The sequence below is a fragment of the Megalobrama amblycephala genome, linkage group LG3 (genome assembly GCF_018812025.1).
Source record: "Megalobrama amblycephala isolate DHTTF-2021 linkage group LG3, ASM1881202v1, whole genome shotgun sequence".
NCBI lineage: Eukaryota > Metazoa > Chordata > Actinopteri > Cypriniformes > Xenocyprididae > Megalobrama > Megalobrama amblycephala.
In genome coordinates, this window is record NC_063046.1 from 137,288 (window position 1) to 164,225 (window position 26,938).

The window sequence follows — 26,938 nt, forward strand, 5'->3', positions numbered from 1 at the left end:
GTGTTGCCTCGCCCTCACACCAGTAAACACATCTCAGAGAGGAATATCGCTGCAAGAGAAGGGGAAGTTATTTGGATGCAAGATTACAAGCACACATGAATTTAACAAAATTATATGCATGAATAAATCATTTATAATAAATACTGTAATAATCAATAATAATAACCCCCCTCCAAAAAAAAGATTTGGCAAATTTGATTTCATGGAGACTTTAAGGAACAGTAATTCTGGACACAGTTTTCAGTTCTGCAGTACCAGTGTAGTGTTTAGGATACAGAATTACTGAACTTTTAAGGTTGTTGTCTCGCTTCTCTCTAACTTATAATGTGTGTCTGAGACTGATTAAACACAATGTGTGTGCAAACACCCATGAAAACTAAAAACTTAGCAGCAATGAGGCTCTCCTTGACCAGGAATGAGGAAGCTGCTTTACAGACACGCCTGTTTTACACACGTCACTCAAACACAGAACCAGGAAACAAGAATCACCTGAGTTCAGAGTTCATAGTTACCTGAGTGTAGTTGAGCTGTTGTGTGTTTGTGTCTCTGTATTCATGCAGTAAAATGGCAGAAGCCAGAATTTCAGTGGATGAGAATGAGTTCATGTGTTCAGTGTGTCTGGATCTCCTGAAGGAGCCAGTGGCCATTCCCTGTGGACACAGTTACTGTAAGATCTGTATTACAGGCTGCTGGGATCAGGAGGATCAGACGAGAGTCTACAACTGTCCTCAGTGCAGACAGACCTTCAGTCCAAGACCTGCTTTAGCTAAAAACACCATTCTGGCTGAAATGGTGGAGAAACTGAAGAAGATTAAACTTCCTGCTGACTGTTACGCTGGAGCTGGAGATGTGCAGTGTGACGTCTGTACTGGAAGAAAACACAAAGCCGTCAAGTCCTGTCTGGTGTGTCTGAACTCTTACTGTCAGAATCACCTTGAACAACATGAGAGTTTGTTTAAAGCAAAGAGACACAATCTGACTGAAGCCACTGGACGACTGCAGGAGATGATCTGCTCGAAACACGACAAGATCCTTGAGGTTTTCTGCCGCAATGATCAGAAGTGTATATGTCTGCTGTGTACGATGGATGAACATAAAAACCACGACACTGTATCAGCTGCAGCACAGAGGACAGAGAAACAGGTATGAACTTAAAGTGTGCCATTATGCTCATTTACAGGTTCATAATTTTGTTTATGGGGTCTTCTAATATACATTTACATCATTAAATGTCTGTTTACACTCTCTGTCTGAACACTGTTTTAGTTTCAGTTTCTTTAAAACCTGCCTTCCAAAAATCACAGTCTGCTCTGATTGGTTAGCCGGCCTCAGTCTGTTGTGATTGGTCTGCTGCTTAGAATGTGCATCAGAATTGTAATGCCCTTTACCATAAATGGCGATGGGGAGGTGGAGGAATGCTGGAAGAATTGTCGCTGGGACGGCACAATGACTGCTGCTGGTAGATGTTCATAATGATGATTGACAGGACTGAAAGATTGGGCTACTTTAAACCAGTAGTCCACATTCTTCATTTACTCATGTTATTCCAAACTTGAGTGACTTTCTTTTTTCTAAGGAACACAAAAGAAGGTATTTTAAGGAATGTCTCATTTGTTAATTTATTGAATGCTGTAGGGTCCAAAAGATTCAATTTTCAAGAAGTACATTTAGATAGCATAAAAGAAATCCATAGAACTCCAAGGGGGGTAATCTAATGCTGTGTCCTAATTTGCCTACTTATACTATGCCCTAAAATTACTGTTTTTGTTAATTAGAAAAAGTAGGCTACATACCTTTGACTGTGTAACAGAAGAGTAAGCAAGTTTTAGAACATACCACTTCATCATAATTACGTCTTTAACGGACAGCTCTGTCGCTTAGTTACATACATCCTATCACCGTTTATAGTGCCCTGTCAATCATCTTGTCACAGTTAAAATCTTCCACATTCAATTTAATTTCCTACCGTTTCAGAGAGAAATCTAGTAGCAGGTTGATCTGCCAATCATGGGTCTTTCATGCAGAGAACTCTTCTCACGTTTGCATAATGATGTTGTAACGATCGGCCCTATTGGTCGATTTTACATTGATTAAAATGGGGTCAGATTAAACTGTGTGCTCAGAGTAAACATGTCTTTAATTTTACCCTATCAATTTGAGCCGGAATCAATTTGCGGGAGTGTTTACATGGCGAAAGACGCTCTACAAACGCAACTCTTGTGACGGAGGTTAGACTGTTTTAGTGACGTCATTAAAGAAGAAGTAGAGGGATGTAGTCCAAACTGGCCGTTCGATGTAGGTGACTTCTGTTAAATAAAATATCTCGCTTGGCATTGAACTTTGAGCTTTAAAATTTTACAGATTTTATTTAACTCTAACAACAACATACACACTAACTAAAGTTTGAAACATGGGATCACGGAACTTAAAACACAATAAAACCAGGAAAACTCAGTCTGTTAAAAGCATACAATCCAAAGTACCATACCCTAAAACAGTCCAAGAATCCTAGGGTGCTGATAAAGTCCCAATGTGAAAGTGTCCACCGGTGTATTTACAAAGTTCACGGAAGTGTTAATCCAAGTGAAGATGATGTGAAGTGCTGGAAAGGTAAGTCTTTAAAAACAACTCCGCAATCCAGCAACACGTGATCACGTTCGTAATGAGAAATTTATGCTGCCTCCTTTATACTGGCTTACTTCCTTATTCCTGTCATGTGATCAGTCACATGACAGGCAGACCCAGACTCATTTAAAGACATACACACATTAAATAGTTAAGAGGAATAAAATGGACTATAAAAAACATGTAAACCAATTAAAACTCTATCATACATAAAATCATTGTAATAAATAGAGCAGTAAAACATGTATTTTATGTGACAGTGTTACATAGTATTTAAAAGTTAATGACCAAATGTATCATTACGAAAGTTCACAATGCTGTTGCCGATGAAATATTATGTGGATAACATTAAATAAATATCAAGTTACATACTAATATATCGTCAGGTTATATACTAATTATTAATCACTCAAACTCCTTTATCTAAATCTCTGTTTGTAGTTTTTTTCATTTTTATTCTTTTTTTGTAGTTCTAATCAAATCCTCATCCAACACACAATGGGTTGTGGGCAATATTAGCCTTTAAGAGTCTGCACATCTTCACTTAGGATTCTAAACGGTAATAGTACAGCATCAGGTTATCTTTGGAATAATCATACTATGACTTGGGACACAGTAATTCTAATTTTGATATTATTTAGGACAGATATTATGCAAATTGAGATGCAGCATGAGTCTTCTGAAGCGATAGGAAAAATCAAATATGGTGGCATGTCTCTGAATGCTGACGAGAGCATCAGAGCTGTGACACTGCACACGGGGGTGAACAACATCAGGCTGTGGCAGACGGAGGTTCTGAAGCAGGACTTCAGGAGCCTGATTGATGTGGTACGCAGCACATCGCCCACGACGAAGATCATCATGTCCGGACCACTTCCGACGTACCGCCGAAGACATGAAAGATTCAGTAGATTATTTGCCTTAAATGAATGGTCAATGTCTTGGTGTAATGAACAGAAGCTGCTCTTTGTAAATAATTGATAATTCATCTTTTTTAGGAGCGACCTAGGCTCCTCCGTGCTGATGGCCTGCACCCCAGCCAAATAGGAGTGGATCTTCTGTTGGAGAACATATCCAAGACGCTTCGCACCATATGACTAGTCAAACCTTAAATCACAGTCTGTGATCTACCCACTTAATTGATAGAAATGTGAGTGTAGTACAGTCTATAGAAACTGACTCTATTCCCCAAATAGTGAGTTCTAACAATAAATATATAGGATCTACAAAAAATATGATTGTGATTAAACCAGAAATTCGCAAAATTATTGAACAAAAACAATTTCTAAAGCTAGGACTCCTAAACATTAGATCGCTGACACCTAAGGCAGTTATTGAAAATGAAATGATCACAGATAATGGTCTTGATGTAATTTGCCTTACTAAAAACTGGCTTAAATCAAATGATTATTTTGGTCTTAATGAGTCTAGTCCATCTGGCTACTGTTATAAGCACAAGCTCTGTCTGATTGGTCGTGGCAGCGGTGTTGCAACAATCTATAGAGATCTATATTTACAATCTATATTTTTAACGTTACTCAGAAAACAACACAGGTTTAATTCATTTCAAGTGCACGTCAACTCTTAAAGCTCTGGCTCTGCCTACCAGACTGCTTAAGACCACCTCGCATCTGAATGGCAGAGCATACGCGGCGGCGGGTCAGGCTGGTGCTTCACTGCATACCATGGCAGTGCTTCAAGCTCTGCTGAAAGATTTAGAAAAGGGTCAGGGTCTTTCACCTAAAGCAGTAGCTGAGTTGCGTCACACTACAGATCTGACTAAGCACTAAGCAGACCGCTGCTGCGATCGGTAGATCGATGGCAGCAATGGAGGCAACACACTGCAAAAAATGCTGTTCTCACTTAGAATTTTTGTCTTGTTTCCAGTCCAAATATCTAAAAATTCTTAGATCAAGAAGCATTTTCTTGACAAGTAAAAATTATTATCTTGTTTTTAGGAAAAATAAGTCAAAATTAATTTTTCCTTAAAACAAGCAAAATAATCTGCCAGTGGGGTAAACAAAATAATCTTAATCCAAACTGAAAACAAGATTATATATCTTGTAGGTTTTATTGTTTTTTTTTTCAGAACTAAGGGATGTACTGTTCCTCTACAGTTAAAGACCTGGGGGCATATTACAGAAAATTTCTATCTTAGGCCTTAACTTAAGATATGATAACTTAATCTAGGATTTTCACAAATTTGTATTACAGAAGAAAATCTTAACTTGATTTAGGATTCTTATCCTATCTTACAAAATCTCATCTCATCTGTATTTAGGAAATCTTAAACTGCTCCATCGAGTTCGGTAATCAACTGTCAGGTCTGTTACCAAGCAACCAACTACGCGCAAACTGCTTCAACTTGTCCTCTGAAAATCATATTTCATATGTTACGAAAACAGCCTTCTTCCACCTCAGATACATTGCTAAGCTGCAGAACATGTTATCTGTTTCTGATGCAGAAAAGTTAGTTCATGCATTCATACTGTCTAGACTAGATTACTGTAATGCATTATTAGCTGGTTGTCCTGCTTCCTCAATAAACAAGCTACAATTAGTCCAAAATGCAGCTGCTAGAGTTCTTACTAGGTCAAGAAAATATGATCATATTTTATCATCTCTACACTGGTTACCTATTAAGTTCCGTATCGATTATAAAGTATTGCTACTGACCTGTAAGGGACTAAATGGTTTAGCTCCTGTGTATTTAGCTGATCTTCTATCGCCCTACAATCTATCACGCTCTTTAAGATCACAAAACTCTGGAATTCTGGTTGTACCTAGAATATCTAAGTCCACTAAAGGAGGGAGAGCGTTTAGACATTTCGCTCCTAAACTCTGGAATAGCCTTCCTGATAATGGTCAGGGCTCAGACTCAATCTCCCAGAATCTAAATCTAGATTAAAGACACATCTCTTTAGCCAAGCATTCACATAATGCGTCTCATATCAGATCAATTGCACATGACTATCTTTGCTTAATGTTATGAACAGCAGCTACACTAATTATTCTCCATTTGCTTTTCTGTTTTATCTCGGGATGCCCATCCCAAGGTGATGAGAGTGCATCAGCTTCAGTTTGGATCCAGCCTCTTATGAAGACTTCAGATGACCAACATTTGTGAAGAGACAGCGCCAACCCTTGCGAGGACTTCAGATGACACAAACTCTGGATCAACAGAGTTATATGCACTATATTGCCAAACGTTTTGGGACGCCTGCCTTTACGTGCACATGAACTTTAATGACATCCCATTATTAATCCGTAGGGTTTAATAAGGAGTTGGCCCACCTTTGCAGCTGTAATAACCTCAACTCTTCTGGGAAGGCTTTCCACAAGTGTGTTTATGGGAATTGTTGACCATTCTTCTAGAAGCGCATTTGTGAGGTCAGGCAGTGATGTTGGCGAGAAGTCCTGGCTCGCAGTTTCTGCTCTAATTCATCCCAAAGGTGTTCTATCGAGTTGAGGTCAGGCCAGTCAAGTTCCTCCACACCAAACTCACTCATCCATGTCTTTATGGACCTTGCTTTGTGCACTGGTGTGCAGTCATGTTGGAACAGGAAGGGGCCATCCCCAAACTGTTCCCACAAAGTTGGGAGCATGAAATTGTCCAAAATGTCTTGGTATGCTGAAGCATTAAGTGTTCCTTTCACTGGAACTAAGGGGCCAAGCCCAATCCCTGAAAAACAACCCCACACCATAATCCCCCCTCCACCAAACTTTTCACTTGGCACAATGCAGTCCTGTAAGTACCGTTCTCCTGGCAACAGCCAAACCCAGACTCATCCATCGGATTGCCAGACAGAGAAGCGTGATTTGTCACTCCAGAGAACACGTCTCCACTGCTCTAGAGTCCAGTGGCGGCGTGCTTTACGCCACTGCATCTGACTCTTTGCATTGCACTTGGTGATTTAAGGCTTGGATGCAGCTGCTTGGCCATGGAAACCTATTCCATGAAGCTCTGTACGCACTGTTCTTGAGCTAATCTGAAGGCCACATGAAGTTTGGAGGTCTGTAGCTATTGACTCTGCAGAAAGTTGGTGACCTCTGCACACTGTGCGCCTCAGTATGTTCTGACCCCGCTCTGTGATTTTATGTGGCCTACTACTTCGTGGCTGAGTTGCTGTTGTTCCCAGTTGAGTCCACTTTCTTATGATGCCACTAACAGTTGACCGTGGAATATTTAGTAGTGAGGAAATTTCATGAATGGACTTATTGCACAGGTGGCAAACTATCACGGTACCATGCTTGAATTCACTGAGTTCCTGAGATCGACCCATTCTTTCACAAATGTTTGTAAAAGCAGTCTGCATGCCTAGGTGCACACCTGTGGCCATGGAAGTGATTGAAACACTTGAATTCAATGATTTGGAGGGGTGTCCCAATACTTTTGGCAATACAGTGTATGTACATTTCTGAAATTACATAATTTGGACACAGTCAACTCTAATAACAGATCACCCTAAATTGTAATGTTGACATGCATTCTCTGTAAAGATGCTTTGAAGCAATATGTATTGTGAAAAGCGCTATACACAAATAAATGTGAATTGAATTGAATAATCATGTGATATGCATTAGCCAGTGAGGTTTGCTGTTATTGACACATCACCATATTGGATTTGGGCTCTAGAAACAGAGACATTCTGTGGAATATCTTCTTTTGTGTTCTGCAAGAGAAAAACATACAAGATTGAAAAGACATGAGGATGAGAAACAATAAAAAAAAAAATCCACAATTCTGGGTGAACTATCCCTATAAAACTAGGCTTTGATGAAATAATGCTGGCACTTATGATTGAACCTATAACCTTATCATGCAAGATCTTTATCCCCTCAGTCTCACCACTTCACTGATACTGGATTCATATCTATTTACTTGATGATTTATGTGATGTTTCTCCTGTTATTGGTTTGTCCTTTAGCACCAGCTGAAGGAGACGCAGAGGTGGTTCCAGCAGAGGATCCAGCAGAGAGAGAAAGATCTTCAGCAGCTGAGAGAGGCTGTGGAGTCTCATAAGGTGAGTCTGGAGAAGAAGAGAAGTTTGAGAAGTCTCAGTCAGGACTCACTGAAGCCACTGTGTGATTGTGATGTGTGTCCTAACAGCGCTCTGCACAGACAGCAGTGGAGGACAGTGAGAGGATCTTCACTGAGCTCATCCACTCCATTGAGAGAAGCCGCTCTGAGGTCACACAGTGGATCAGAGATCAGGAAAAGACTGCAGTGAGTCAAGCTGAAGGACGACTGGAGTGACTGGAGCAGGAGATCAATGATCTGAGGAGGAGAGACGCTGAGCTGGAGCAGCTTTCACACACACAGGATCACATCCATTTCCTGCAGGTAACAGAGATCTAGAAGAACAGGATCATAGTGGACTTGAGCAAGAGACTCACAGAGAAACATTTCATGAGAGCAGAATGAGAGGTTGACTGAAGTGTTGATCTGTGTGTTCGATTATTATATAATCATCCGTCAGACTCTCATCTGATCTTCTTCTGAAAGAGACGCACTTACAAATGCAGTTCAGGTCTGGAAATCTCTTAGGAAACATTTTTCTGAAAGATATATTAAAGGGTCATGAAACCCCCCTGTTTTGCCCTGGTTGTTCACACCTCAAAGCTCAAAAAACTTTGTAAAAATGGGCGTGTAAAGCTATGGAAAAGTGGGAGTGTGGGGGGGGGGAGGGAAGAGAACAACCAATGAAGCACAGACCTAGAACACACTCATTATACAGAATAATGAATATTAATATATGAGCACGGAGAAAATGACAACAAACTCCCAAGCACAAGGGAGAAATGCGAAAGAATATTTAATAGGGCTAATAATAGGCTTTATTACGTTTACGAGCACTGCAGTCTCAAAATCAGTCTTTTGTCTATTAGAATAATCGTGTCGTCGCGTTCAGATAGGCTACACCACTGTATCAGTGTCCAGTTTGCACATATAATTCATTGAAGAAGACTTGATGAAATATGTGTTCATACACCGTGCTGGTTAATGTTTGGTGCAGGAGAATGTGCGAAATATGTCTATAAAAACTTTAAACACGGATACTTTATTCTGTATATGAGCTATGAGCCAAGTGGCTAGTGTTGTTAAACACAAAGCGGAGCTCCGCGCTGAAACCGATCATATGCGCGCTCCGCGTGTATCATAGCAAACGTATTTTTCATGTGTTCATATTCAAACTTCAGTTCTGACTGCATCGCGGGCAAAAGACAAACAACACTCATGTGCTGCTGTACTGAGGGAAACATACATACGGCTCGCGTGTCCGAACGCAGAGAAGAATGGAGCCGCACTTTTGTGACATTTGAATTCTCTGCTGTAATATTTTCCATTTATGCTGGTAGATTACAGCAAAAATATTCCACATGCACCCAAACTTCTGCTCTCGTCACGTTGCAAGAAAACACATTTTTGTGTTGTATCACTGGAAACAAGTACCTACGACCCATGTCTCTGAATGACAACAATAGCGAAGGAGGCAAGAGAAGTGATACTTTCTCATGCATAATACCGCAGTTATAATCTTATGCATACTACAGCGCAGTGATTGGATTGAATGAGCTTTTTCTCATGAATAAATACAGAAACAGTTGACGTCAGCATGTTCGACCAGCCCATACTTGGAGCCAACCAGCACTCCGGATCTTGCCGGTAGTACACGATGACGTCAGATTTTGTGACGTTGCTCCGACTTTGCTTTTCAAACCGGAAGACAGAAATCGCTCTGAAAAATGCAAAAATAACTAATTTTAACTTTTAAATAAAATTAATGAGTACCTTTAGTGTTTTCTATGATGTGCATCCTATACATATCTGTTCACAGCTCAAAAAATGTGTTCTGGGTTTTCATGACCCTTTAAAGGGGTGATGGACTGAGAAATCAAATTTTCCTTGAGCTTTTGACATATAAGAGGTCATCATACTATAAGAATATCCTGTAAGTTTCAGAACTGAAAACGTCCTTGTTAGTCCAATAAAAGCTTTTATTGACACCAGACCCAGCAAACAACAGGATTTTCAAAGTGGGGATCTATGACGTCAAAGGGCAGCAAGCACCGCCTCCGCAGAAGAAGATCCAACGCCTACTTCATCACTGCCTGTTTAGCCCCGCCCACCGATTCGTGCATGAAATGCAATAGAATAGGTAGCCTAAGTAACATAGGCCTACGTGGTGCTAAACCGGATCGAGCTACCAAGCAATTACAAAATATTGTGCAGTGCCTGGACTCAACAGCAATGCAACAACAATAACTGTTAAATCCAATACCTGATCTGATATGTAATGAGTTATGTACAGTCAGATGTTCTTGTGTGTCAGTAAATCAAACCAGTGACTAAATGTAAACTTGCGTTGTTTCTCTTAGTAGGATGAAAATAATCTGTTATTTAACGGTGATTAAATTATATAAAGAAAGCGATCAAAGAAAGCTCCCTTTGCAATCGTTGGAGCAGCATGCACTGAAGCTGTCAATCAAACAGCTCGAGTTTATCATGACTGACACACGCAAAACTCCCATTTTATTCAACAAATCCTTAAAACAGAGCGTTCAAATCAGAGGGCTAAAATCAGGGTAGGAAAAATGTGTTTTATTTATAAATTGACAATTTTGGATGTAAAAAGCATACTAACATTATAAGTGCGCCCCAGGTAACATTATAAAACAATGCAGTTCATGACCCCTTTAAGCTTCCAGACCACAACAGTTCAAAATTTCACTAATATTTAAATATTTAGCCCTCAAACAGGAAGTAAGGCTGTATTTTACCTCTGCTTTAGCCTATTTAAACCACACAAAACCTGACCTTGGGATCGTGTCCTTATGAATTTCAGAGCCAGTAACTGCTCAAAAATGATAAATAATGGTCAATCTACTTATTGCCTTTAAACAGCTTTTCATGATTAAATCTACTCAACCCTACCATGTGACACCATTGATTCTGTTACATGTGCCCTGGGTCCATGCTCTATTTTCATTATATGGACTCCATTTCCCACAATTCCTTACCTAGGAACCAATCATGCACTCACACCTGTTTCCCATCAGTGACCCTTTATAAGCTGCACTCAAACACACATACATTGCTGAGTATTGTTTAGCCCTGTGCCCTGTGCCCTGTGCCCTGTGCCCTTGACCCTGGCCTGTTTCCTTGACCCTGGCCTGTTTCCTTGTTTATGATTGTTTGCTGCCTGCCTAGACCTTTGCCTGTGTTTGGATTACTCTTTTGCCTTGCCTTCCTGTATGTTGCCTTTGCTGGTGTTTGACCCTCTGCCTGTACAACTATGCTCATCCTATTAATAAAGCCTGCACGTGGATCTCCAACTCTGTTGTCCTGTCCCATCCGTAACAGATGCACTTGATCTGTTACATTTATGTATTACCAGATGTTTGATCATCCAAGTGTTTTCCTAGAAAGTTCACATATAGTGTAAGTGGCAAACGCTAGAACTTACTCTAACATGATATGAATATGAGAAGAATGAATCTGATGCTGTGAAAGTGCTGGATTGAGGAGAGTTTCTAAAGATCAACAAGAGCTGCTCAAATCTGACAGTAGTGCAGGTTATGGGCTGAAGTGTGGAGGTGATGAGCTTTGATTTCTGTTTTCTGTAGAGTTTCCAGTCTCTCTCAGCTCCTCTGAATCTACAGACGTAAATGACGATCCCTTCAGTTCTCTCTCATCTTTTGATGTTGTGAGAGAATCTGTCCTTCAGCTGAGAGACAAACTGGAGGATTTCTGCAAAGAGGAGCTGAAGAAGATCTCTGACAGAGGTAAAGTCCTGGAGATTCATCTGCTCTCAGAAATGATCCTCCATCATCTCATATCATGTAGAAGATCATATTAGAAATGTCTTAGGAACGGATGCAGGGATCATTTTCTCTTGACATGATAATCATACTCTTCATGTCTGTTGATTTCCACAGTCACTTTCACCAACATTGTTCCCAGAACCAGGAACGACTTCCTACAATGTAAGTCACTAATGTAGCGATTTGTACAATTATTAATCAATTTATGGGTGGGGCATATGAATATAATAAGTCATAAAGCTTTATGACTCAATATATGCACATACCAACCCAAGGGGGGATTAAACATATATTGTGAATTAATTACAACGGATTATAATCAATTACCTATATGATTAGTTCTGGTTTAATAATTATTTAGAGAAACTATTAGTTTGTCCAGCAAACAGTAAGTTTTCCACAGACTATTATAACGGAAATGTTATCCTCTGGCCACGAGGATAAATTCCTATGAGAGCATCAAACCTAGAGCGATTGTATTAGAATCGAAACGTTAAAGTGACCTGGTTTTTGTTGAATGAGCAAAAGAACAAAAAGCATGGATATAATGTGTTTAATATATGCAAACTACGACTACAGCGGTTATACGGCTATACACAGGATATACACATATTTACAAAAGTGAAAGTAGAGAAAAGGAGAGAGAGAAGGCAAGCAGCAAAACTTACAAACAGTCCTTGAGGCCAGCACGGAAATCAGTTTCATTATCTGAGATTGAGAAACGGTAGTACTTGCATTAGTTTTGCGCGTCGAGTTCGGTTTAGCGCTGGTGCAGTTCGTTGGCTTCTTCCGTTCCGCGGGAAGGTTTGAACTGAGGACTTGAAAGTTAGTTTCGCTGGAAGATGGTGGTCCCGAAGGATGAGCGCGATGGCAGCGCAGTCGCCGTGACGTCCGGGAGACGTGCGTGAGTGGGCGATGGATGATTCAGGGCAGTCGGGAGAACACCCAGAAAAATCTTGGTGCTCCTCTTTTATGACAGATAAGCCAACACACCTCCTTGAGGTGGAATAGCCAATGACATAGGCGCAGAGTTGGCGGGCAAGCGTTTCCTTTGTCTGGTCTCCTAACTGAATTTGCATACTTTATGACTATCAGATCGGATTTCGAGATGGAGTACTTTCTTCACAGCATCATTAAACAAATCGAACAATGCATTTGACAGCCATGTAATATACATAGGTGAATGAGACGTGGAAATAGCTTTAAAATTAATCTAAACTTGACATATAAGAAAAGCATGTAGAAGAAGTTATGGTTTACAGACAAAATTCCATCATTAAAACGAACACTAGCACAAATACAGTCATTTAAACTAAGTCTAAACACTAGGAAGCATATATGCACTTGATATACGTGACGGGTACACTTTGGCACCGTCATATTCTAAGAATAGCTGTACCTACAATCTCTAAGCATGTTTGTGTGTTTTTGTGTTTCTGTGTGTGTGGTGTGTGTGGAATTTGTCTGGTCAGTCTCTGGGCCCACAAAAGGGGGGTGATCCTTTTGAAGTCTCCAGAGCTAGGAAGTTGGAGTTTTCTGTTTAACCTCACGGGTCCATAAAAATGGCAAAAGTCATAGTCGGCCGGAGCCGATTTAGTGATTTAAAAACACAGTTCATCAGGTTAAAAGCGTTCTGAAAATTCCAAAGTTTATTGACTACGAACGGATCCATCCAGACGTTACACTAAGAAAACAAGCAGAAAAACTCATTAAGTGTGTTCATGTTCTTTCTGTAAAAGGAGAAAGAAAACATGAGTTTTATAGTTGATCATGTAAATTAGCAATTTTTCAACAGGGGCATTCTGAGAACATTGGGGGGCGCTCAAAGCAATATCTTCAATTTAGGTGTTCTAGAAAGGCATTTGTTTAAAGTGTGGTGCACACTGCGGTTTTGGCCATGATTTGGTCGTCTGAGACAAATTTTGCAAATCCTAAAAGATTCCTATAATCCTAGCCTAAAATCTGTAGTCTTTGATCGCAAGTTTGACATGTTCACCGACAGCCGATTAATGACTGTTGGGATCAAATTTTTCCTCCGACAAAATTCTGGCAGTGTCAGAAGATTTGCAGCACAGTCCTGCAGTGTGACTTCTCCTATGTAAAAAGTCAAATTGTCTTCGTTTTTCAAGACAAACCATTATCAAAATTAACAGTAGAGATTTCGGTAACACTTTACAATAACAGTACGTGAATAACCATGAACTAATACCTGAGTTAATAGTTACTTCAACATGAACTCAAGATTAGTTAAGATATGAACTAATGAAGAGTGATCCTTAACTACGACAGGAGTCATATAGCCTGGGTGCCAGCCCGAACCCCGCCCACAACATTTTTTGGACGGGAAGTTCGGTCTGGACTCGATCCATTGTGGAGTAATTATGCTCGGCTCCCAGAAGGCCGAGCCAATCAAATTGCCAGGGCGGGCTTTAATCGATGATGGACAGGCTATCTGCGGTTACGTAACCACCCACATCATCAAAGAGCGCTTGGGTTGAATTGGTTTTCACCAACGATGACTGCAGCTGGAGAAGTAAGATGTTTAGATTCCGCTATCACGTCTGTAATAAAAGAAATCGACAGCGCATTAATTTTAAAAGATGAACAAAGAACCGCAATCAAGGCATTTGTCGATGGGAAAGATGTGTTTGCCGTCCTTCCAGCGGGATTCGGCAAAAGTTTAAGTACAAGTTCAACATACGTCACTTACTGCGTTGCTCTGATTGGTTGTAGGTCTATCCAATTGAGTGCAGAGGTTTTTTTTTTTACTGGTTCGGTTAAGACACGCCCCATAATTCAAGTGCAATGGAGCAGTATCAGACTCACATTCTGCCTAGAATATGAGTATGACGAAGTCAGGCTAGGAGTCATAGGGATTCATGCATGAAAACAGAAGCCTTAACTATGCGTTAATACATGTTTGATAATGAATGCATTAATTAACATTTAGGGTAAACTAAATCAAACAGTCTCTATAAGAAGGAATAATACATATTTGGACTTTGAAATAAATGTAAACAATTTATTATTGTCAGAATTTAAACTACTGACATCAGCAGCTTCATTATAAACATTACTGAAAGGCACAGGATTAGTTTGTAATTATTTTCACTGACCCTCCCTATCAAACATATAAAATACTAAATACACTATTTATCTTAAAAGGTCTTAATCTGTTTTGTGATATTCTTTCCTATCAAACTAAACTACTGTGACTTACATCAGTTCCTGAGGAATCGTTTCCCAAAAAAATAACCAAACAGGAAACATGAACTAAGGTCAGGGAGCGTTTGCTGGGATCAGATTCAGAAGTTCACTCTCCATTCACTCGCAGGCCGTGATCATACTGTACCTCCATTCTCTGACTTTTTGAAAAGTCACACAACATCACTTAACTGGGCTGAATACTTATATAGTTGTGTTAGTACATGTGTATTTGATAGTAAGTTAATGATAATCATGAGCTGAATTTGGTAAGTAGTTAACAGTGAATTAATTATGATTGTGCCCCCTCAAGTAAAGTCATGACGTAAGTATACATTAACAAACCATTAGTTGATGTTAGTATATGCTTAGTTAATAATGAGTTAATTATGATTGTGCCCCCTCAAGTAAAGTCATGACATAATTATGCATTAACAAACCATTAGTTGATGTTTGTATATGCTTAGTTAATAATGAGTTAATTATGATTGTGCCCCCTCAAGTAAAGTCATGACATGATGCACATATCACACATCATTAACTAATATATGAATAAACACTATAGAGTGCCATCCATATTCCTTTACACCCCGGTACAAAAAAACTAAAATAAAAAGTATTTGTATTTTATTTTTATTTATATAATTAAACATATATGGACTTGAAAGCAAGCCATAAACATACCTGTAAAGACACACATAAGGCACATTTGCATGTAAAATAGCGCGCGTCCACAAGCTAATGCTAATCAAAGCATATACATTTAAACGACAAAAATACAAATACAGTTAATAACTGCACATAACCTCCTGAAAATCCCAATAAAACATACATGTAAATATGTCTTTAATTATTAATTCGGCTTACTAAAGCAGTCAACATTTATTAGTTTAAAATGCCAGCAACACAACAAACGCGCCAAGAGAACACCTAGCGTGCGCCACTAATGAGTGTCCCACCAGAAACAAACCCTACATACTTTAGTTCCGGGAATAAACTGTGACTATTTAGCTATGACTAAATATAAATGAACTGTAAAAATCAGAAAACAGTTTAGATCAAATTAAATTTATTAGTGGTAGTTAGTCTATTTTCCACATTTGATTAGACAGATCTATGTAATTAATGGCTAAATAATCATGTGCCATTGCAATTATTTGTCACAAAGCTGCAGATGGCAGATTATGATATTACAGTGTAAATTATGACAGTATTAAATCACGTTTAATTCAAATTCAGAGTACTTCTTGTTTACTCTTATGGAGGCTGATTTATTTAGTTTACCCCTAAATGTTAATTAATGCATTAATTATCAAACATGTATTAATGCGTAGTTAAGGCTGCTGTTTTCATGCATGAATCCTTATGACTCCTGTCGTAGTTAAGGATCACTCTTCATTAGTTCATGATTAGTTCATATCTTAACTAATCATGAGTTCATGTTGAAGTAACTATTAATTTAGGTATTAATTCATGGTTATTCATGTACTGTTATTGTAAAGTGTTACCGAGATTTCTTTGTTTGCCACCATTTCAGTCCCATTTGTAATGCAGCTCACTGTCACCGAACGTGTATGGGTTGATGATGTAAAACTGTAATTACTTGCAAAAGAAAATGGTCTGCAACATTCTAACAACATTCTACACAACGCAAACATTGCAAATGCACTTGTCCTGTTGTCAGTAGCACAGGCACATGGAGTAAAGGTTATGCGTATTTGGCATGCTGTCCGAGGGGAGGGCTCTGAGCCCGAACCCAGAGTACTCCCCCCATCCTAGGTTGGGATAGGAATAGTTAGAAGTGAGGAGATGATGGGGTGGTGGAAGAATGCTGAAAAAGTAAATTGTGTAACTCAGTAATGATTAACTGAATGCGCACCTCCCGTTTTAATTAGGCTAATTATATCCTCACGAATTTTGTTAATAAAACATCATTTCTAATCATATGGCTCTGTTATGTGGCATTTAAAGGGATAGTTCACCCAAAAATGAAAATTCTGTCATCATTTACTCACTCTCAGGTTAGTGTCTCAGGTTAAATGTATTCGTTCTGCTGAACACAAAGGAAGATATTTGGAAGAATGCCAGTAACCAAACAGATCTCATCCCCCATTGACTACCATAGTATTTATGGTAGACAATGGGAGATGAAATCTTGAGAGCCACTGGCGTAAATGCTGATTTGCACAGGATATCTGGTAAACTGTACTGAGACACTGCTGATACAGTATATTGAACATGAAGAGTTCAGATACATTAAAAGATGAGATTGATAATTCCTGATTCTGATGTGTTTTATCAGATTCCCATCAGTTCACTCTGGATCCGAACACAGTGAATAAACGCCTCCGCCTGTCTGAGAGGAAAAGAGTGATTATTGACACTGTTACAGAGCAGCCGTATCCTGATCATCCGGACAGATTTGATGTGCGTCCTCAGGTGTTATGTAGAGAGAGTGTGTGTGGACGCTGTTACTGGGAGATTGAGTGGAGTGGTGAATATGGTGTGCAAATGTCAGTGTCATATAAGAGCATCAGTAGGAAGGGATCAGGTTATGAGTGTTTGTTTGGAGGTAATGATCAGTCCTGGAGTTTGTTCCTCTCTCACTCCAGATACTTATTTGGACACAATAACATAGTTACTGAACTCCCTGTAAAGCCCAACAGCAGTAGAATAGGAGTGTATGTGGATCACAGTACAGGAACTCTGTCCTTCTACAGCGTCTCTGGAGACACAATGAACCTCATCCACACAGTCCAGACCACATTCACTCAACCGCTCTATCCTGGGTTTTGGGTTGGTTATAAATCATCAGTGAAACTGTGTTAATGAATCAGAATAGACAGTAGAGAGATTCAGTAACGTTGAGATGTCTCTTATTTTGTCATTACATTAATACTACAGCTGAACTTCTGTCACTGAAATAACATGTCAGAATAAATGTGTGTAGCAGGGAAAAACCCTAAATAATGGCACACAGGTGTAATCCACTTAGAAACAGCAGGAGGCATGGGTTTCTGTATAAAGTTAAAATAGTTGACCAACAATCATTCAAAACCATAAGTCGGCCAGTGTAGCCAGATTGGCCGGGTCACATAAATTTTATTACTATTTAAATTACCTTCAGTTGAAATGATCACACACAGGATTCTTTAAAATGTGTTACTCAAAAAAAAAAAGTCATTTGTTGTGAAATTAAATGTCAATTTAATTTGTGTGAAATATATCAACCCAAATCATGTGATCATACTGTAAACTCTTGATCAGTGAAAGTATGAGCACAATTATTCTAATCTAATCCAGTTTACTTGAAATCAACCTCCTCCTGAACAGCATTGAATTTACAGATGTGATGCTCTGACACCTCTGACATCAGTTAAATCCAGATAACTCAGAAAGGTACGAAAGGAAAACTGCAAATGTGTTACATTCACGCCTTCCCGGACTCCAGTTCCCAGTATCCTCCTGTTCCTCACACCTGTCTTCACTTCCCTCATCAGTCTTCCCGCCATCTCCCCGTATTCCCTGCACCTGTTGTTCCTCGTCAGCACTCCCTTTAAGTTGGACACTTTCCCTGCACTCCTTGTCTGTTCTCTTGTTTACTTAGAGGTGTATGTTGTTCCTGTTATTGTGAATAAACCCCGTTATTATTGTGGATCTCCATTCTCGCCTCATCTTTCAGCATACGCCTAAAACAAAATGATTGTGTATTGTTTCAACAGAGGATGTCAAACACTCTCATTAGCTTCTTCTATACGATGACATTTGACCTCCTGAAAGATGAGAGAATCTCACTCAATTATGACCTTTGTCCGTATTTCTATATGTTAAAGAAACCTACTGTACCTGAAAAACTTAATTTCTGTCTTTGATCTGTATTTGTCCTATTGTATGTAATTTGCTGCTTTGTTCTTATTTTTAATAACAAAAATTAAATAATCAAAATATCTATATTATGATATATTGTTACTGTTATATGAATTAAAATGTCTTACAACTTGTAATAATATTTTGGTCATATTGCCCACCCCAAAATGACACATAATACAAACTCTGCTTTATTAACTCTTTCCCCACCATTGACAGAATTTTCTGTCTTTCAGTCTTTTCACTGAAAGAGTACTGAATTTCCTGATCAAAACACAGGAAAAGAAGCAAAAACAAGTAATATAATTTCTAATCATATACATATGTAAAACAACAAGATCATCATCACAGCACAGCACCATTATTTTAATTTCAGGCTCTCAGCAAATCCAATGCAACTAATGTGTTTTTCATCAACCTGGCACTGCACAACATTTCACACTCTTCAAAGGCAAGTTTATCACTTAGTTACTCGGTCCAATGTTAACATCATGTCTGTTATTTACCTAATACTTGTAATGCACAAATCAGTGGGCAGGGATAGAGTAGTAATGATGTAGAAGTAGGCCTTGATCTTCTTCTGCAGAGTCAGTCTTTCACCTATAGGCACATTCCACATGTGTGCAGGACTTTATTCACGATTGAGGCAGATGGGGCTGCTGTATGAGGTTTTGCCGACAGTTTGAGGATCCATGAGTTATGAGGTTTAGCCACAAGCTCTTTCAACATCTGGTATAAAATGTAGGTAAAATATTTTTCTTTTTAATAATGATAATACTCAGTGGTGTGCGGTGATGTTTTAAAATTAGGAGGCAAAGTTCTCACTTTTTTTTTTATATACAGTGTATCAAATGTAAATTTATATCGGTTACACTTAATTTTCTTGGTTAAATAAACATTACATAGAATGTAATTAAAGACCAAATACAATTCAACCACTGGCTTCAGCCACTTTTGGGAGTGCTGGAAAGAGGGCATTGTTGTGGGTATGGATATTCTGCACATGATTGGCAACTGTTGTATATTTAGCAAAAGTTTCTTCGCCAGATGATGATGAGTTATAACAACAGTGCAGATGGTTAATGACACTCTGCTGCCACTTCTTCACCTTGCCACAATCCCGGTTCTTGGACAGAGCCTCCAACTTCTTAGTAACACCTGTGTATGGAGAATCTGTGGGAGGGCCTGTTTCACCAAGGCAACCTGTCTCACTTTCCTATGTAGCGAAAATCAACTCAAAGGGGAAATATTAATAATTATTCATAACTCATTATGATTATTAATTATGATTAATTATGAATATGCAAATCCGTTAATCAGATTAACTGGACGTAGCTACATTAAGATTAACATTACAATCAGTTAACCTGTTCGTCCAGTGAACGCTCAGTGTTGATTGTTTATTAATTCTAAGAAATGTCAATTTCCAAGTTATGGAAAAATAATATTTCTTATTGTACTGTACTACTCACGTAGTCCGGATCTATCACTTAAGAGGCACTTCATTAGCAGACGGAGTCAGAACCAAACGTGTATTGTGCACAATCTTTATTAACTAACTCACAAACACATAACTAAACTAACAAACACATAACATAACATACATAAAGGGTCACACACACACACACACACACACACACACGCAAGTCAGAATGAGTAATGATAGTGTTGAACCGGAAGAGATGCTGTTACTAGAGCTACATGAAATGTCAAAGGCAATCTGGAAAGGACTCATCAGTTTCTTTTAGCAATAGCAAAGGTAAAGTCTTTACAAATCAATACTAAATCGCTGTTTAGCATTAAAATGTACGATACTTGCAAGATGCCTTTAGGCTGAAGAGCGTCGGATCTGCAGGTTGAGGATAACTCTTGAAGTTATCATCTGAAGTTGTTGCCAGTCTGTTGGGTGATGAGCACATGGCTGGGTGTTGTAGGCCAGGGGCCTACCAGCCTTGCGGCCGGGCCTAGAAAGGCCGGCCGCAAGGAGATTTGTTCGGTCCAGAAGCAAGGAAGAAGAAGAGAGGGAGTGGCACTGTTCGCTGGTTTTTAACCTCTGGTCAAAGTCACACCTCTCAGTTGTTGACCGGACCAATGAAGATGTTGTAATTCTGGGTGGCAACACCCCTCCTGTCAGGGCTTTTACAACCCAGAAAGATTAACAAGCTGAGTTCTTGAATCAGAACTATTAAATATTCTTTTAATACCGATGTGTTGCACAGGTATGGATGTACCGCATACACAAACATTTAAATCTTCCCGCTACGAACGTATAGACACTAAACATGGCATGATTGAAGTTACCGTGCAGGTCATAACATTTAACAATCATCAAACATGTAAATACAATGAGTACAATACAACATCAGTAATAATGGATACCATTTCCTGAGAAGGAATCATTTATAGCACAGTCTGTCTATACATTAATGCCATAGAGTCTGTGTTCTGTGTGGAAAATGCAGGGAAGATGCAGATTTTCTGTGTCTCTACTCTGTTCTCCATGCGGCAACCACATTCCTCAGCGCAATAAACTTGTAACTGAAAACTTCCCGGGGGATGGGGACAGACTCCAGAGTGAGCTTAAAACTATTGGTTAACTAACCAATAATTGTGTCTGATTTGCCTCAGTCATTACATAATTCCCCCCCTTTCGCTCGTTGTTGTCTCTCTTATGGCAACAGTGAGCGACATTGAAGGTGCAGAAAGATCAGACACATCACTGACACACAAGGTTGGAAGGCTGTGATGGGCCCTGGTTGTATGTGTCTCCTGGAGTGGTGGTCGTTGATGCAGACCGTGGGCAAGCTAAGTTCTCTGAGCTGGTGCTGCAGGAATCAACGCATCCAGTGCCTTGACGGTGTGTCACCTGTCACCCTAAAGTCAGTTAGTGCGGGCGAGACGTTTGCTGGTGGCAAGGTTCAGGGCTTTGAGCTTGCTCAGCAGGTGTCGAGGTTGCAGGTGCCATGACAGTGTCACCTGTCATTCGGACACCCATGAAGCAGGTGGTTGCAGGAAGAGTTTATGGGATTTGTAGTGTGAAGAGTGTTTCAGACTGACCTAGGGTTGATGACAGAAGCATTTGTTACCTCTGCTCTCAGTCCAAAGGAGTCTGAAGTTTGCTGTGTCCCTCTGCTCTGGTGGCGGCGCCGACTTGAGCAGGTCTGAGTTGTCTTGTGTGAGTGGTCAGAAGCTTGTGCTTCTGAGTACTTCTCAAGTAAGTACTGTTCATGGGGCTCCTTACTAGCGTTAGAAGCTCCTACAGGTTCGATGCAGGCATGTCCAGTCGCCCTTGTGCTACCTGCTGTTGGAGATCATGCGGTGTCTGCAGGAAGAGGATGTTTCCATCCATGGCTTCTCCCTGTGGTAGGTCTGGTGCCTGGGTCTGTCTGAATTAATCCTTCTCCTTCTGTAGCTTTAGAGGATTTCAGGAAATTGGCTGATGAGGTGTCAAGCAGAAGGCTTTGGCTCCCCTCTCTGTACCTCTGTGCTTGGCTGGGGGAGGTTCTTCTGCTGCAGGCAAGAGAGTCTCAGTTCTCTTTGGGCCATGTCAAGTTCATCTTTGGTGTTGTCCAGCTGCTGGGTCAGAGCTTCAGTCCCAGGTCTGGACACATCCAGAGGACGTTCACAGGTCCTGATCCTGTCATCTTTGTCCTAGAGTTCAGAATTTGCTATTTTTAACAGTGACTATTTGTGACAGAGTTCTTTTACCAAATCCTCTCTGGCTGCCTTTTCCAGCTGCTCTCGTTGTCAGAGCCTTTGAGGTTTTGTGGATTTTCTTCTGTGCCTCTATTCTGTCAGGGTCTGTCCTGAGCCTCCATCTCTAGCTGGTCTATGTGGCTTTTAGCATGCATTAGCTCCTTGTGAGTCTCTGTGATCTGGAGTTGGAGGGTGTTCACCTCCTGTTTCAAACCAGTGAGGTTGTGGGCCAGGAAGAAGTTGACTTCAGTCAGATCATCGTGATCATACCCCTGGTTTGAGTCATCTGCCTTTACTTCTCTTCCATCTTTGTCCAGTTGCTTTTGGCTCTGATGCTGTAAGGGATCAGCAGCCCTGGTTAGGAGGGTGTTCCTCACCACACCTAGCCAGTCCTTTCGGTCTGCCATCTGGGCAGTTAGGCTGAGCATCTGCAACCTTTAGGCACGCTTGTGGTGAGAGTAAGGGCAAGAGACTACTGCACGATCAAACAGAATTTAGGGCTAAAGGCACAGTGAGCAGCCAGGTGTATAAAGCTAGGTTTAATAAATGACTTAAGATGGTTCTTAATGTCAAATTATTTATCAGAACGTACTGATGGCTCACAACGGGCTCGACCTCTGAACGAATGGAAGAGAGAAAGGGAGAGGAGGAGGAGAGCTTCCCATTGGATTGTGTTCATTAGTGGTGCTCAAAATAATGCCATAGCAATCGTTCAGATTACTTTTGTAACTGGCTCATAAAATTGAAACAACTGTTGTAAATTAACAAAATCAAGAAGGAAAGTATGTCTAGTTGCTTGTGGTTATATTGGGAAATTAAACCACACAAGAAAAAAAGGAAGATGTAAGTAAATCACAAAGATGAAAGAAATAATACTAGTAAAAATTAATAGCTGACTGCTATTATAATTAAAATCAATAAAAAGATTTAAAGAAGTGACTAAAACAGCAGAATGGGTTTAGATCAGTTCACACTGCACACACACAAGCTGTAGTTAAAGGCTTCACATAAATGATGCTAACCGCTAACTGTAGAAGCTATTAGTTAGCTTAGCCTGAGCGGAAGGGTTGCTAGGTGGGGTTAGCTTAGGGTTAGCCTGGTTTGTTTACACCATGGCATCACAAGGTGATGAGTTAGCACTTCCTGTGACAAGTCGTTGTCATGGGAACCAATGCACACCACAGCAATTCAAACAGTTCATGAAGACGGTCTGCTCATTTCAAACTAGTTACGTACAGAGTTAAAATGTGACGCTTATACTTTCAGATTTTCAAAAACTTGATATTACATTTAGTAAAATGCAAATATGTTTTGGCATTTGCAAATTTTACTCATGTAAACTCTTCTCTCTACTTTAAACAACGTCTTGTACTTGTTTAAAGGGGAATTACACAGTTTGCTGTAAGTCCAAGCTTGTTTAAGCATATATAGTTAAGTCCGTCTTGTGCAGGTATACTGATATTCCTTTCAGCGAGTGAAACACAGTTTTGGTCAAGAGGTAGCTATGCTTGTAGATGCAGCCAAAGTTTAGATGAATGACATCAATCTTAACTATAAAAGGGGAGCATTACCCAAATCTACATTTATATAACGCTGTACTGAGATTCATTCATCAGAAACAGGTTAAGCAATACTGCAATTGGTATTTCTCCAACCAAAGCAGAATAATCAATTCTGGTACAGTTTACATGCCGCTGAGTTGAGATTCCTTCGTCAACACAGGCTTACGCTCTAATACTGAGATTAGGATTTCTTCGCTAAAATCAGATTAACTTTACACTGATACCATTTGAACATATGCTAAAATGTCTTAAGACTCTTTCTGTTACGGCAGAGGTGTCACTTCAAGCTATAGTTTTATCTGCATCTAACAAGCCAGCACCATCGATCTACATGCGAATCAACGTTGTCAAACGTCATGTCGGAATTATCAATTATTAAACACACTTGGACGATGGTTTAAGCGAGTGGCGTTAGGCCATGCTGGCTTAACCGGCTCAACCTAGTGTCATATTTCAAAATAGCTCGTCGTGGATAGTCATGAGCATTTGAGATTTACACATTCACACAAGGTTTCCTTCCACTCCTACTGCAGACTCCTGCATTTCTGCGAACACACATTTTCATCTACTTTAAAAGCTTTATGCCCTATGCTGCCTAGGAACCTTTGTAGAAGCTATGGGTAAAGCACTGCGTTTGCAGTTCAAAGTCATTGGGGTCTTGAGAACCCCCTGCTGAGGGGCCTTGTGTGTTACAGGCCTTCTGTGTCAGGTCACATGAGTGGCACTGTGTGAGGGCAGGTTGTGCTGTCCAAAGGGGTGACTAGCTGTTGTAGGAGGCAAAGGTCCTGTTGGTGTCCTCCATTCATTCCAGGTTTGTCTGAGTCGGTGGCAGTAACCTTGGGACTTTCAGATCTGCCCTGCTTGGTGTCGGGGGCAGCACTCAATCTGCATTCAGGCTTCTGGGTCTGAGAAATCCTTTATGCAGACTGGCTTCAGCTGCTGATAGTCTAATTGGAGTTTTTCTGGCTGTTAAGTCAAAACTCATAGTGAATCTGGTGGGGTGTGATCCAGAACAGAGAGCCTGTCTTGGTGGATCACACCAGTCAGGGACTTTGGAACGAAAGAGAATGTCTATTATGTTGGCATTGGTGCTGTGGTCTCCTAAGCTGCAGGCTCTGGCCCCTCCCCCCTTTGTGAAGGGTTGGGGGAGCTCTCGCTGCTGCTGCTGCAAAGTCCATCAGGTTGCAAGTTCCTTGTGTGGTCCATTCTTAGTTGTTCGGGCTGTTTCAGTTCTTTTCGGACCACAATGTGTTTGTTTCTCACGCTGCTGAATTGTGGAGTCAGTGTTTGACTTTCAGTTCTGCATGCGGGTGGCCTTCAAGGGCCTTAGCTTTAGTGTCTCTTTAAATTCAAACCTTACGTTCCTTACGTTCTTTAACTGGCAAAGTTCAACAGCTGTCAGAGCCTCCTGAGGACTGGTGACCTCCCTCAATTGCTCTGCTCTGTCATGGTTCTTGCATCTGTCCTGTGTCTTCTCATGCTGAGTGGGTTGGTTCTCTGTGGAACTCAGTGACTTGCAGCGTTCGTTCAATTACCTCCTGTTGGAAGCCCGTATGAGCATGGGCTAAGGAGAAATTGAAGCTCTTTTGGCTCAGGTCAGGTGTCAAGTGTCTGCTGGTGCTGCCGATCTCGCTGTCCCTTACTCTGTTGTTGCAGGTTGTTGACTGCTTTAGCTGAAGGGCAACCATCACATTGTTCCGCTGGGTCTCCAGGGGGTCCTGGATGGCAGGGCTGGATGTACTGGGCAGACAGGCACACTTATGGGGACATGAGAGAAAGAGATAGCACAGGCAAATGCAAGTTCGTACAGCTATGTGGGCCATATAGGAAGTGGCTAGCTGAAGTGGGGGAAGCCAGCATGAGACTAAGGTGTTTAACTATCTTGGATGACAGCTGTAAGCTGTGTTGACTGATGACGGGGCTGGTACACGTCATTAAACTATTACTCAGAGTACAGATGATTCCTTTCCAGAAATTATCACCATAAGGTAAATGAATAGAACAAACTGGTAGAGAGAGAGAGAAAAAAATGAAATAAGAAAAGGGAAAGGAAGGAAAGAGGTTTTTTACCCATTTAGTCTTGCTAGGAGATATGGTTAAGCAGGTGTCACTGGTTCAAGTGATGACCTAATCTCTAGACTAACAGAGAAAGACCAGATGCCTTGAGGTCGAAAAGGAGAAGAAACAACGGGAAGAGTTTCTAGTCCTTTCCGGAGCCCCAAGTGCACTGGACGGTGGCCGTACTTCATGTACTCAGCACTAAGGAGTGAGGAGGGGGAGCTGAGAGATAGGTGTTAGCATAGTAATAACCTATAACTCATTATGCCTCATTAAGGAAACAACAGTTTCTAGAACTACTGTAATCCTATAGAAAAAGGGAAGAGGGTGATAGTAGAATAACACAAAAAAAAAATTAATAAAATAAAATAAAAACAGAAGGTCCCTTTAGACCTAGGGAATGTGAATACCCAGGTTGATTTAATTAAATGCTAAGTTTAATTAAATCCAACTTGGCCAAACAGAGATATAGAAAGAAAGTGAAGGAAATAAAATGACACGTAGAGGAGGAATGAAGTTGAACAAAATAAAATTAGAATTTCCTAGTAGATTTAGAAATCTAAAAGGAAAGTTAAACAGACAAAATTGATTTAATTAAATTTTCAAATTTTAACCAAATTCAACTTGGCTGCATAGGGATAGTCAGGTGAACAAAGTATTAGCATGAAGTAGAGATAGGCAACTAAACAAATTGATTTAATTAAATTTTAAATTTAATTTAAATTCAACTTGACTGAATAGAGGTACTCAGACTTGACAACGTGAGTGACGCCACATACGCACACACGCGCACACATACAAACGGTTTAAACCAGAGATGGGTGCCTTTTGAGGCGTGCCTTGTGAAGCTTTGGAACTCAAATGAATCGTTTGTGTTGCATCAGTGATTCAAACTGCCACAGTCACGTGATTTCAGTAAACAAGGCTTTGTGATGTGTCCTAGCAGTTTCAAAGTGTTTCAATAAGCGCTACAGTTTACTGAAATATCATGTCTTGACAGAAACCTCAGGTTTAAGGATATTAGATGATTCATTGATCACATTTAATTGATAACATTTGTGAATGGTTTATTAAAGATGTCTCATATTCGCTATTCGTAT

The 26,938-nt window shown here is 40.2% G+C and overlaps 1 pseudogene; it reads left to right on the plus strand.

Annotated features, from left to right (window-relative positions):
* Positions 1–487: 487 nt before the first annotated feature.
* Positions 488–17,987, plus strand: LOC125264203 (annotated as a pseudogene).
* Positions 17,988–26,938: the final 8,951 nt, after the last annotated feature.